Source organism: Sciurus carolinensis, unplaced genomic scaffold, assembly GCF_902686445.1.
Source record: "Sciurus carolinensis unplaced genomic scaffold, mSciCar1.2, whole genome shotgun sequence".
Lineage (NCBI taxonomy): Eukaryota > Metazoa > Chordata > Mammalia > Rodentia > Sciuridae > Sciurus > Sciurus carolinensis.
Window position 1 is genome coordinate 1,585,719 of NW_025920148.1, and position 9,015 is coordinate 1,594,733.

At 40.5% G+C, this 9,015-nt stretch overlaps 1 non-coding gene across 1 annotated transcript; it reads right to left on the reverse strand.

Annotated features, from left to right (window-relative positions):
* Positions 1-8,283: 8,283 nt before the first annotated feature.
* Trnaq-cug (transfer RNA glutamine (anticodon CUG)) lies at positions 8,284-8,355 on the reverse strand. The gene has a single exon. It is a non-coding gene; the product is annotated as a tRNA-Gln (tRNA).
* Positions 8,356-9,015: the final 660 nt, after the last annotated feature.

The following is a 9,015-nucleotide window of genomic DNA, read 5'->3' on the forward strand; positions in this document are numbered from 1 at the left end:
ACCAAAAAAGATATACAGATGATGTCAAATAAACATATAAAAGGATGTCCAAAATCATTTTTTATGGGCCCGGGTTGTAGTGCAGATAGAGTGCTTGCCTAGCTTGTGTGAGGCACTGGGTTTAATTCTCAACACCATACATAAATAAATAAAATAAAGGTCCATTGACAACTAAAATTAAAAAAAAATCATTTTTCATTATGACATTGAAAATTAAATGAAAATGAGATAACTTCTGTATACCTACAATAATAGCTAAAATTTAAAAAAATTAACAGTTTCAAATGCTGGCAAAGATGAGGAACATAGGGACTTTCAGTCATTGCTGGTAAAAATGTAAAATAATATAGTCACTTTGGAAAACAGTTCATCAGTTTATTACAACATTAAGTGTAATCTTACCATATAGTAAAGTGATTACAGACTGAGGCATTAAAAAAATGTGATGAAAATGTATATTCACAAGAAAACTTTACATGAGTGCTTACAGCAATTTTATTCACAAATTTCAAAACACTAGAAGTAACCAAGATGTCCTTCACTAAGTAATGGATGAACAAACTGTGGTGTATCCCTGCAATGGAAGAATATTAAGAAACAGAATGAAGAGTGCTATGGAGCCATAAAAGAACAAGGAGGAACTTTATCTAATGTGAGAAAGAAGTCAGTGTGAAAATGTATATACTATCTGACATACCATTCCAACTCTAGAACATTCTGGAAAAGTCAAAACCATAGAGATAGTAAAATGATCAGCAGTTGCCAAAAGTGAGAGAAAAGGTAGGATAAACTGGTGAAGAACAGAGAAGTTTTCAGTAGTAAAAATATCCTGTGTGAAACTGTAATGGGGTTAAAGGCAATCCACATTTGTCATAACCCACAGAACAATTCAACACAAAAATTAAAATCTAATTTAAACCATGCCCTTTAATTTAAAAAGATATATCAATATTTTTTCATCAATTGTAACAAGTATACACTTTAAAACAAGACAATAATAACAGGGAGATGTGTGCATGGAGAGGAGTATGTGGAAACTCTGTAATTTTTGCTCAATTTGTATATTAACCTACAAGTATTCTTAAACAAATGTCAGGATTGGACAGCCCCAAATCAAAGTGCTGGTGGCATCCTGTGATGGCAAAGTCAATACTCCTTTTAAGGGTGCACCAACATGGATTCATAGTCATTTATTTCCATGCTTGAGTACTGAGTGTACCCTGGAGTCCAGATAGGTTGAATGCTCTGAACACTGAAGAGAGACCAGTGGCATCTGGTAGGACAGGAAGAAACCACTTCTCAAGGCATAACTTAGTGAATATAACCATTAAGTCCTCACAATATCCCAGCAGCAACCACAGTCAAAGGAGAAGGAGACCAGGAGGAATGGATAGTTACAGGATGAAAGATTAAAAAAAAAAAAAACTTAAGAGAATGGTAAATTTTGAGAGAGAATCAGAAGTTGAATGAGAATCTAGAAGAAGACTAAAGCATCCTGGTGTGGCCTTGAACCACCTCTTTTTCATTAACAGCCATGTGCTGATTATAACACAGAGAAAAAACACTGTGGAGTTGTAGGCTGTTACCATTAGGGGAGAAGATGCTCCACAGCTCCCTATTCTAGTCTGAAAACACATTCAAAACCCACTGGTACTGAAGACTTGTCTTTGGTCAAATTTAGTTTTGAACATGATTGGTTGAGTCACTTGACACCCAATACTAATCCATTATCTTCTCCACCTATTCCTCTTCCTTCAGAAACTGCCTCACTGCAGGTGGCAGCCATAGCCCCTTGGTCTGATATAGCTCATCTGCCATTCTTCAGTACACTTCACTTTTCAAATTCACTGTCAGTCTCCCAGGACCCAATAGTCTAGCATGTAGGAGGGACATGGTATTACCTCTATGTGCTGCCTCTATGCCTGCAGAGATGGAGTCCATGAGTCAGGCAACCGGGCTTTGTTCCATATGCTACCCTTCACCTGCACGACCTGGCACCTAAAAGCACCTAGTAAATGCTACGTGAAAAAAGCATGCTATGTGACAATGCTGCCACAATGTCCTGGTGGGGAATGGACCAAGAATTTACACATTGGACATGAAATGTCTGCAGCACTGAAAAAAGCTGTGGCTATTAAGTCCTATACTCAGATTTCTCTCTCTCTCTCTCTCTCTCTCTCTCTCTCTCTCTCTCTCTCTCTCTCTCTCTCTCACTCTCTCTCTCTCTCTCTCACACACACACACACACACACACACACACTCACACATCTTGTAATATAGTCATTTTCCTATGCTTCTCTGGACAGAAATTAAACCATGTAAGCAATGCTGTTTCTCAGGCTCCTTAATCCTTTCATCCATTAGTGAACTTTTTATCTCCTGATTGTGGAAGAAGCTTTAGTATATGACCAGATATAAATACTTTTATCCTTTACATATAGCGAAAATGATCACCACCAAATCTCTCTCATTGAAATTTTCAGCACCTTCAAGACAACAAAATACAAATGGCTATGACAACTTTCTTTGGAAAGTCTGAAATGGTGGTGAAGATGGAAGGAAGTTAGTTTAGGGAGAAAGGAAAGATGCCCCACAAAGCAAAGGGGAGAGTGGGGGAGACAGAAATATGGAGAAACCAGGCATTCACAAGATAATTTGACTGCCTTTTCCTGTCACCTAGGGTCCTAATTCTGCAGAATTTATGTGTTTGATTTTAATGCCCCCAACCCCAGTCTCACTCTCTCCCTCCTTTGATGTGTGGAGACAGAACACAGAGCCTTGAGCATGCAAGGTAACCAGACTCTACCAAATTTTTAGGCATTTTTTCTTGTGAGCTTTCTTGTCATTATAGGGAGAATGGGATAGGTTTTTTAGTGACTGAGAGTCAAGTCAGGATGTTGTTGAATTTCTTGGAGTTTCCTAGCAAGCAGCCTCCTTCCCACTTCTCTCCCCATTGTGGGGAAACTGCTTGCAGGGCAGAGCCTCAAAGGACATGGGCACCAAAGTCCTGAAGATCCTCAGGGACTAATCCAGATGGAGATGCCAGGGTGTATCCCACTATGGGCTTTCAGGACTGCTGCAATGGGGGTAGAGGTAGTCAGGTTAACCAGTGGGCTTCTGTATCATCATGAAGACTTTCCTCTTTGAAGGCCCCAGATCAGTTTTTCCACATCCTCTGCATAAAGAGCCTTCAACATAGTTATTCTTTTATTGAATTTGCAAGTTTTTGCTTACAATTTGGGTCCCTTTATGAGGTCAAACATCATCAGTGCCAATGGCCAGGTTTCACTCCTTTTGAAGACTGAAATTAAGAACTTTTTCTCTAAAAGATGCCCCTTCCTCACTTTTCCCACCAGCACTACCCTAGCTTAAAGTATCTGTCTGATGATGAGGACAGTCCCTTCACCAGTCTCCCCAGACTGGGAAAGGCAGATATTCCTCAGTTCTCAACCTCCAAACACAGAAGATGATCTACCTTGCTCAGTGATCATGTTATGAATGGTTAGTTGTGGCCATAGTAGCCTGGCTTGAATTCAAATCAACTGAATTAACAAACTCACTGCTGTTTTTCTTAAAAGTCTTCAATTAAGCCAACAATGTCATGAAATTTTCCCCTTTTGATATGGAGACACTGAACAGGAGTGTAAGCATCCCACAGCATCTCATGGTGGTATTGTAGGGGAATTCCAGTCTTTGTTCCTCTGTTATTGTGGGGAAAACTCTGTAAGTCACAGTTCACAGGTCTGCAGAAAAGTTTTGTTCTTTCCAGTACTGAGGGTGAAAGCACCAGGGATAGACTATGAGGAAGGAAAGGCAACCAGAGAGACAATGTACCTGGGACGTCTAACTGTAATGCATGTATAAGACTCAAGAAAAGAATCCCGCATTTCCTTGGAAAGCAGATTGTTGCTAAAAGTTTGAGCAACTGACTTCCTTCTACTAGGAAACACCAGAACCCCTGGTTTTCATCATCCAGAGTGCTCAGTCCTTGAACTTTTGTTGTTTGTGTAAGAAATCCCATGAAAACCATGCCAGACATGGGAAATTACATAAGAGGGTTTATTAAGGAAACAGAGTGTCTCCCTGCAGGGTAAAGCAGTTGAATTCCACCAGACTAACACGGGACCAATAACAGAGGATAATTGCAAGCTGACTGATGAACCAATAGCTAGCTAGGATGTGCAAAGACTGACAAGTAGTTGGGAGGTGGGGAAATGGCTGCAATGGAAAGGGTGGGATAGCAGCTTTATACACTACATTACAGTTTGTTTAATTATTGTAAAGTGAAACTGCTGTTTTCTTCTGGTTAAATCTCTGTGTTACTACTAACATGTTAAGGTTGTGTAGTCATCACCATAATCAGAACACAAGTTTTGCTCTTCCAAAACCTTCCTCATGCTGTCTCTTTACCATCACATCTTTCACCAAAACAAGCCTGGCACCTGCCAATCTATTCATCTCCATTGTTTTGTCTTATTGACAATGTCATAGGAACAGAATCTTATAATACCTAACTATTAAGGACTGGCTTCTTTCACTCAGTACATGACTTTGAGATTCTTCCAAATTGTTTCACATATCAATAGTTCACTTCTTTCTACATATTTTTGGGTACTGGGGATTGAACTCAGGGGCGCTCAACATTGAACCACATCCCCAGTACTATTTTGTATTTTATTTAGAGACAGGGTCTCACTTACTTGCTCAGTGCCTCACTGTTGCTGAGGCTTTGAACCTCCTGTGTCAGCCTCCAGAGACACTGGGATTACATGGGATTACAGGTGTGGGTAACTATGCCTGGCCCATTCCTTTATTTTTTGCTGAGGGTTCCATTCAATGGAAAATCACCGTTTTTCTATTAATCAGTTGAAAGACTTTTGTGTTGATTTTAGTTTGAGGCTACTAGTATTAGAACTGCTATGAACATCCCTGTAGAGGATTTTGTGTGAACATGTCTTTATTTTGCTAAGGTACAGATGTCCAGGAGTGGGCCTTCTGGATCATACAAGTATCCTTAACTTGATAAGAAACTTCTAAATTTTTTCCAGAGTGAATGTATCATTTTGTACTCATACCACCAATGTGTGAAAGTTGCTTGCTACTCTGAACAGCTCATCCTTTGATATTTCTAATGGAAGTGCAGAGGTGTTTCACTGTGATTTTAATTTGCATTTTCCTTCTGTCTCATGATGTGAAACTTCTTAACATGTGCTAATCTGCTGAAATGTCTACTCATGTCTTTTGCTATTTTGTTGTTGCTGTTGCTGTGTGTCATCGCCCGTGGCAACAATTGTGCAGGTATTTATCAGAGGGGCCTGGAAATAAACTATTTTCCTATATTCACTAATTCATAGAGGAAGAGAGAACCTGAGAGAAAGATAGGCTTTGCTTAGAGGAAGAGAAACTTTGCTTATCAGGAAGAGAGATTTTCCTTAGAGGAAGAGAGACTTTTCTTAGAGTAAGAGAAACTTTGCTTATCAGGAACAGAGACTTTGCTTAGAGGAAGGGAGACTTTGCTTAGAGGAAGAGAAACTTTGCTTATCAGGAAGAGAGACTTTGCTTAGAGAGAAAGTGAGGCTTCTACGCTTATCAGAGATCTATTTCTTCTTAGTTCTGCTGCTTCCTCTTAAAGGTGCGTCCTGCATCCTGTGGACTAAAGGTGCATCTATCTGAGGTGCTTCTTTTCAGAGGTGCTTTCTATCTTCTTGCCACTTCTTCTTCCTTTCTGTTAATGGCTTCTAATCCACTTCTTTCTGCTAGATGCTGCTGTTCTTGCTGCTGCTCCTTACTGTCATGCCCCCACCCACTGCCCGCTTATATTCCCTCCAGGAGGTGGAGGGCGGGGCCATGCCAGTTGCAATCAGGTAAGGAGCCAGCTGCCCCATCACGGCAAGGGTTAAGATGAGCAGGCCCAGGCAGGTGCTCGGGAACACCTGTGCACGCATTGTGCGCGTGGACTTAACGGAATAAGGCCAGTGATAAATCACCTGAGTGCGCTTATGTTAATTAACCTCCTCACTGCTGATGTGATCAGGAGCCATTCTGGCTGGCACAGTCCCCAACAGCTGTGTGTTTCCATTTAATTTTTATAGTTCTTTATATATTGTAGTCAAAAGTCCTTTGTTGTATTTGTGCTTTATATATTTTTCTCTAAATTCATAGATTTTTGTTTTCTTAACTAGTTTTTGACTAAAACAATTGTAAAATGAGTCTCAAAAATTTGTAAGAATTTTATTTTATGACTACAATCTTACAATTGCATTAAAAAATTAAATAAGGACTAAATAATTCTCAAGGAGTGTAAGAGGAGGACCTGGGGTGAATGCTTAAGAGTAGGAAGGTCTACTCTTAAGAGAAACTTAAAGAAGAGAAACATTTCTTTCTATGGTGTACTGTCTACTGAAAGGACTCCAGTCCTTGAATCTTCAGTCACAACTAGTACTTGATTTGATGGTCTCAAGTCCGGAAACTCTCCCCTCATTCTAACCTCTCCAAGCCCAGCAGGCAGCCTGTCTGAAAGGGAAGATGATGAGGGGAGGAGGAAAACATGTACCTGCCAGTCAACTTTAAAACCTTAAATTCCAAGTTTTCATTTCTGCCAATATTTTAATGAAATTGACACAGGTGTGTTAATATAGTTTGGAAAGTTTATTCTAAAGCTTATTATGTAATTTATTATCATTAATAATATTGTTAATATTTTTAAATATCAATGATCATTTCCCTATTACATTTCTCAGAATATTAGAAATCTAAAAACACAAATATCTATTTCAAAATTACATAAGTTCTATATCCGTGGTTCAATGTAAATTTTTTGGTGTTTCATAAATGAGATGAGAAGACATAATGGGTTAAGGAAAGCAGGTCTCTGATTTAGTGACTACACATATTGTAAGGGATTTTCCCATGCCACTAAGAAGACCGAAAAGCAAATTAGCAAAAAAAAAAAAAAAAAGCAAACAGCTTCAGGCTTTTTGGATGGACAGCGTTCTTGGGTGGATCTTCACGGTTCAAACAGCATGCAAGTGAGATTCCACAGTGGACAAATGTGGTGTCTCCAACCCAGCAACTGAAAACTACCCTCTTGACTCCTTGCTGGTCCCTTTCTTTCTTTTTCTCTTTCCCTTGCTCCTTTCTCCTTTTGTGACCTTATTTGGCCTCTGACTTTCTATTCAAACACTCCAAAATGAGCTCCTCCTCTCACCCTATTTTGAGGGGTTTATATTTTCCAGTCTTTTATAACCATGGAAAATTTTAAAAATGGAAGAAAAAATCAAAACTTCTCTGAAGCATGTGGTGAAGAACATCTTACCTAGGTAGGAAGATCTTTAAAGTTATCCAACTTTCTCCATGAAGAGGAAGGAATTACAAAGGACATTTCATGAAATTCTCCAGTGTTGTCTTGGGTGCAGGGCCTGGCAAAAGCAAGGGGAATCCCATGATTCTGAGGTGTGCCACTGGAGCTGCTGAGGCTCCTTTCACCTCCGCCCGAGATGAAATCCCCTGGGACACAATTCCTGGGACACACAAATCCCAGCCCAGGTCTCTACTTGGCAGAGTTCAAGTTTTCAGTGGATTCTATACATTGGGGTGCAAAATTCTGGGCACCTGCAGCCCCTACTGGCCTCAATAGAGACTAGGAAGTTCAGGATTATTCAGACAAAATGGTAACAGGTAAGAATCCAATGAAACCAACTGAAATGCACCCAACTTGCTTGAACCCAGCACAGGAAATTGAGTCTCATCACCCTGCCACTAAGCTAAGGAAGGAATGGTATTTCATATTTCAAGTAATTTCTATAGAAACAGAAAAATAGTTCCAAATATGAGGAGGAGTTGTGGTAGGAGAAAACCCAGGGTGAAGGATTTGTGGTTAGAGGCTGAAGGTCACCTGAGGACCTCGGGGGGTGGGAGTGTTGCCAGGTTGTTCAACCTCTTGGCTGAGATTTGGGGACCTCCAAAATCAGTGAGCATGGAGCCAGCAGAATTGCTGAAAACAGGACATCCCAAGTTCAGACACCCAGAATCGATGTGTCCTAATTTCACAGTGGTTGCTGCCTAAGTATGGTCCTCATGTATCTGAATTAATGAGCTAAGGAACAGGGCAGGGGACAAAGGCTGTGTGGTGCAAAGGACACAGGAAACTGAAATATCTGCTACCCTCAGCTACTTCCTTCCCTAGACAGAAACCCTCCTGACCAGTAAAGCAGGGTGTGGAAGTAGAAACTGTGTCTCACTTACAGAATCAAAGAAAATGGCTTTTATCCCAACTAACTGGAAAGGTCCCACAGAGACTTGAGCTCAGATCACTGGATTCAGAGTCCAGAGTGCTTACCATTGCACCATGGAACCACAACAACCTCACCTGCTTCCCTCACTATAGGTTTGCAAATCCTTTCTTCAGCTTCCATTGTACTCTAGAATTCCTTCACCTGGTGCTTTTCCTTGTCAGACAGGATCCAGGTACCTTCACTCTACAAGGGGAGAAGGAGTCGTATCCCCCACTTCTCCACTTCTCTCTTCTCATTCCTTCAGGATTGTACTTCAGAGAATGAAATTAAATCCACTTTGAGATTAAGGACATGCAAGGGTGTTTTAGGCCTCTGCCAGACCTATTCGTTCCTCCTAGGTTGCTAGAATTTTCTACCATGGCAAAAAATTCCTGCTCCACCCCCTTAAAAGTTTTCTTTACTCTTCTTTGCAATTTTCCTCTTCCCATTGATTTTCCAGAGAGTGATGATGACCTTCAGAAGTGAATTTGGGATTCACTGTGATTTCTCCTTTTCCTCTCCTTTATCCCTGATTCCTTTTTTCACTTATCATCTTATTCCCCATTTCCCTCTTCCTCCACCTCCCTCACTACTATTACTCACTTTTACCTGCTCCTAGGTCTCTATTCAGCACAAATTATCAGAACATTGGGAAGGGTGCCATTTCTTCTAAGGTCAGAACCCTGTGCAAGTCTTTGCTGGGAAGATAGAAAGAGGCAGTCCCAGCTGAGTGACTGAGCAT